This window comes from Magnolia sinica, chromosome 13, assembly GCF_029962835.1.
Source record: "Magnolia sinica isolate HGM2019 chromosome 13, MsV1, whole genome shotgun sequence".
NCBI lineage: Eukaryota > Viridiplantae > Streptophyta > Magnoliopsida > Magnoliales > Magnoliaceae > Magnolia > Magnolia sinica.
In genome coordinates, this window is record NC_080585.1 from 18190081 (window position 1) to 18196003 (window position 5923).

Genomic DNA, 5923 nt, shown 5'->3' on the forward strand with positions numbered 1-5923 from the left:
AAACCACCAATAGTAGCAGTGCCTGACCTAATAAGACAAACAAACATGACGCTGCGTAGAGATGATATAAACATGCTCTCCAAAGTGGCTTAGGTAATAAGATTCTGAGTGCACAAAGAGGTGCATGGAACAGGAAGACATCTCAAGGCACAATAGCAAAGCAATCGGATCCTCATTATGAACTTCAAGGGAAAAACCACTAATAATTTTAGTGCATTCTTGATAAGACAAAAATAAAAGCATGAAATAGCTTAGAGATAATATAAACCTATCCTCCAAAGCCGCTTAGGTAATAATATCCTAAGTACACGGAGAGGTGCAGGGGCTAGGAGGACATCTTTGAGCATGATGGCAGACTAATTGAATCCTTAGAACTTTAAGGGAAAAATCACTAATAGTAGTAGTATGGAACTCAATAAGACAAAAAAAGAAAAAAGAACAAAAAAGCATTTGCCTCCATGTTGATGGCTATTCGCCTCAGATACTGGCATACTGCACCTCAAATGACTACGAAGGGCGGTCCTTACTCTTGCTCTGGTGGTAGACTCTCAAGAGTTTCAACACCTAGTCAAGGGTTCGAGTACCCATAAGTGGTGAAATTTTACTATGGCTTGAGTGTGTGGGGTGTGTGCGCGTGTTAAAAAAAAAAAAAGACTGCAGAGGGCGGGTAAAAATATAAAAGGTCAATAAACGTGGACACATTTTAATGCAAGAGAAGATCCAACCATGTCTAGAAGTGATCTAACTGTCCACCCGAGCTAAAAAAGAACGAGCAGATAGTAAAAGAGAGTTTGGAAGATCCCAAGCAGTTGAAATAGAACCAATTGTGCATTAAGCAATGAAAGTCTCCCATCCATATAATCTAAATGTATATTAATTAAAAAGAGTTTATTTTTAAAAATATAATTATTTTTCTTCCTCCAAACATACCAGCAGAAACAAAGCTTATTAGTAAACTCATTTAATCCCACTTTCCACAACCAGATGGACAAATTGGAAAAAGGGAAATCCATGTCTTACAAAATGAATTTTATGATCTAAGATACCTCAAAGGTAGAGATGTTAAGCTTGTTATCATCCTGGCATTGAGCTATTTTTTTCACATAATCTCCTACAGTATCATCACCTCAATAGACTTTAACCATCTAACTTTAAGATGGATTGGTATGGTTCCTCTACACCGCATTAGGTACCACTGAATCAATGATCTAGATCTTTAATTCACCAAAACATTTGTCCAAAGGCCAAAGGCTCTAGGATACTGTTTATGCAATTGAGTTGAGGAGTGGATAAGGTGTTACCTGGGTGTTGTTGTGGGTGATTTTCATTAGTGGGACCCACCTTGATGTATGTATTGTATATCCATACCGTCCATCCATTTTTGTCAACTCATTTTACAGCATAATACAAAAAATAAAGCCGATCCATCTCTTAGGTGGATCACATCACAAGAAACGTTGGTGATTGACCATTAAAAACTTCATGTGGGCCACAAAAGATTTAAATCAAGCTGATATCTAAAAATTCATCCCTGTCACACAATCCTATCCACCTGATCTGTGACAATTCAAATAACGGTGCAAAGCTAAAAAGCCAACGGTCAAATATGCAGCGGGTTTGAACCGTAGAAAAAGTAATGGATAGATTCTTTTCGTGAAGTTATTTTATGACGCCAGCCATCCATCCTGGCGCCAGTACACGGGTGGACCCGATTGATACCCTACCGTGTCTGTGGAGAGATCGCTCTCCCATATTACAGCGTTCAATCCCCACTGTTCAGTGAACCGTGGTCCACTTGATTTCTGGATCTTTGTGATTTTTAGATTCCTGTTTTATTATTAGCTTTAGAAACTGATGAACGGAATGGATTTCTCAATAAAATCTATGTAGGCCCCAAATAGCTTCCGACCACAGGGACTTCCTGTGGAAGGCGGTCACCGGCAATTCGTGCTCCAGCGAGATCAAGTAAAAAAAGAAGATTAAAAAAACAGAAAAGACAAAAAGGAAGAAGGAATCATCACCTGCAACCATAGTATGCTAAGCTTTCCATGATACATCACTTTTTTCCCGCCAGTGTGTCTTATGCACAGTAAATCTGAGCCGTGAAAATGGCGGGGCCATGGTTTATCTCACCTGAAATGAAAGTTGTGATGATCCCAGGTGGACCACATCTGCATGATAGGGTCAGTTCGTATTTCATCCATTTATTTTAATCGTGTGGCCCACATTGGATGTGGATCGTCTTGATTTTTATATTATGTGATATTCATATTGGGGACATTTTTCACGGTTCAGATTGCGTATACAGAAGCATTGTAAGCTTAGCATGATAAACTCTAACATCAAAGTAATTTCCAAGCATTCAAGCACTCGATCTCCCGACAGGTGGCGCATATTTGAGGGGAGTAACACCGTATTGGGTGTTACGCAAACCGTGTGGGGCCCACCTTGATGTATTTTTTTCATATCCAATCCGTCCATTTGTTTTACATCTCATTTTAGGATGCGATCCTAATCTTAAGAAGATCCAAATTGGAACACACCACTAGTAGCAATGATGAATGACAATTAAAATATTCTTGTGGACCACAAAAGTTCTGGATCAACCTTGTCTTTGTATTTTCCCTTCATCTAGATATTTTTAACATTATCAACAGGTTGGATTGAAAATAAACATTTACGATGGACCCTTTGGAGTTGTTAATGGTGAGGCACTCGATCACCCCTGTTTCCTGGGGTGTAGTCCACCTGTGACGTGGATCTACATAAATTTTAGTACTCCGTCCTAAAATGGGCTGGAGAAACGGATGGACGGCGTGGATATACAAAAAAAAAAAATCATCAATGTGGGCCCCACGGTAAGGGTAACACCGAATCCGCTCCCATATCTGTGTAATCCGTTGGGTCCCATTGTCGATGGGCCATGATCGTTTCTTCCTAACATCCGATTGGTGGAACTGGATCTCTTTGCGCTAAATCTCGACCGTTCGTGTTACCTTCTCGTTTAACTGTCCTTTTGCAGTCATAATTCGCCATCGAATAAGTGGTCAGGATCACTCAACCGGTGTCGTTGGCCCCAACATATGAAAGGGCCTGATCTCATACAAGTGGCACGTGCACGGTAGGTGAGCGCTTGGTCACAAACTCATTGATGACATTGGATCCTTCTTCGAATCATCACCCCAGACAATTCATTTTTCTCAACAACCGATCCGTGAGAGTGAATCTTAACCGTTTATTTATGGAACACGTGCCCTTGGCGTTAAAATCCACCGACCACGTGGCAAACGAAATGCAACAGTTGGTAATTAGTTCATAATTACGACTGTGCTAATTCCACCCGCGGGTGGAGAATTGCGAATATACACGCAGACACGTGTGCCGATCTGGAGCGCTTCTGCGAGTCCTGAGTTCCCATGCTTTCAAACGTGAATAATTATCATACATTTAAGCTATGTGGGGCCACATTGATGTGGGATTGCCATCCAACCCGTCCATTAGATGCCTCTCATATTAGAGATCGGATTACGTACTGAGTTACTCAGTACGCTTTTATCATACTGAGTAAACTCAGTTGGGTCCACTGTGAATGTATGTGGCTTATCCACACCGTCCCTCCATTTTTCCTAATAATTTTAAGGGTTGATCCCAAAATTGAAGTAAATCCAAAGCTCAAATGGACCATGCCACACAAAACAGTGTGGAATAATGATTTGCACCGTTGAAACCTTCCTAAAGCCTAAGGTAATTTTTATTTGTCATCTAACATCTTAATAATATCACAAAGAGATGCATGAAGAGAAACATAAGGTTGATCTAAAACTTTTGTAGCCTCTAAGAATTTTTCAATGATAGGGTTGAATCACACTGTTTCCTGTAGTGTGGTCTAATTGAGCTCTGCGTATGCTTCCATTTTAGGCTTAGGTTCTAAAATTATCTAATGGGTGAACGGAGTAGATAAAATAAATAAATAACAATATACCCCATCGATGGCTCATGTGGGCCTCACCAAAGGAACAATGGAGTAAAATGGTGAGATGCAATCCAATCCATTGATCAGGTCAGTCTCGCCAGGTTTAAGGGACAAACCAACAAATACTCTGGCAGCCAAAAAACTCAGGTGGGCCACATCACGTGAGTACGTAGGTTTTAAGTGTGATCGTAGACTGTTCCTCGTGATGTTTCTGACCTGAGTATTGGAGCAAGATGATTTTTGAGAAGTACAGGGAACACGAGGAAGCAGACCAGATGCACGGTCTGGATTTGACATGCCCATCACTGGTGGGACCCACAAAGCTAGAACATATGTTAATTCCTGATCTTATGCGTAAACAACCAGGTCGTTTCATTCCTTTGGTTGGTCGCAACGAGCAAAGTAAACTGACGGTCAAAACAATTTATTCTCGCCGTTCATTTTGACTGTTGTGGCCCACCCTAGATGTGAAAATAGCCTGATTTAGGCCAGATGATCTAAACATTGTAGCCTAATTTACATCACCCTGATGGAAAGCTACGATCTTGCACATGCACTCTACATTGGCACGTGTGCTTTCACGTGCATGGCGGAACTCCACACGTGTGTGGAATTACCTTAAATTTCTCTCAATAGAAAGTATAAGCAGTATGACCCCTCGTCGTTTTAGCGGCAAATATTTCGATCAACAAACCCCGAGATTTGCCAATCCTACACGCAGCTCTAACGTACCTCTACATGCCGATACTCGTGCCACAAGCACAAGAATCACACGAATCCGAGTCGTGAATCACACGAATCTGACAGTTTACATGAATTTTGTAAAAATAGGGCTGTCCATCTCATCATCCAGGTAAAATCTCTGCTTTCGAGATGAACGGTTGGAAATTATTTAAAATAATTTATATTTATTAATTAAATAGCTTAATTTTTATATCTTATAGTACTTTCATGTTATTCCCCACTAGAAACACGGATCGGATTTTATATAAACGTGCTATATTGGCAAGTTTGTCCGCGAGTATATACGAGAGTAGAATAATAAGCTTGTGCTAAGAAAATCTCTGCCACGCTTTTTTATAAAAACGATCAAATGCTTCCTGCAGTACCAACAACATACGGTACCGCACCTTATATTAGGAAATAAGTACTATCTATATAAAATCAGATCCGTATAAAATATCATGTTTATGATAAATATCTTATGTATTTAAAATAATCATCTAATAACAATTTAAAATCAACGGTAGAAAATAAGATCATATTCCCCTTATCCACATGGATACATGCTCATTAGATCTATTTATTTTCATTTTATTATTATATTATTAGAGAAAATTATTTTAACGTCTTAGGTTATAAATATAAACTTAAATTTTGAGGATAAAATGTATAGTACTATAACTTATGGTACTACCACCAGTACCTGTTTGTTTCTCTGTTGTTTTTTTTAAAAATAAACTAAAATTCCTTCTCCACTTCCCTTAAGAAGCAAAAGCCATTCGCGCGAGCAGACATTGAAGAACCGAGTCTCTTCACACGTGCATATGTAAAACACATGTTTCAGATCTTATTCATTCATCATGTGGCTCTGAAATGTCGGATTTCCTCTATGAATTTTGAGGACGTCCCATTCATCAAGTTGGCCACGCAGATAGTAAAAAACGGACGGTTACTAAAGTTCTTTACTTATAAGTGGGGCCACCTTGAATGCACCCTGTGCCAGGGTGCAATCAAGGTGGTCCCACTTACCATTTAGCACTGATTTTTCACACGAGTGCTAATATGGCACGTGTACTGAGAATCTCCACTTCAAATCCTAGCGCGAATCGCCTCAGTACTTCGCTTTACAAAACTCCTTCTATCCTTCTCGAATCTGACGGCCACCAACCAACCATCCCATCTCCTATGAATTTCATCCGTCAGATTCATCCATGCAATAAAAGCCGT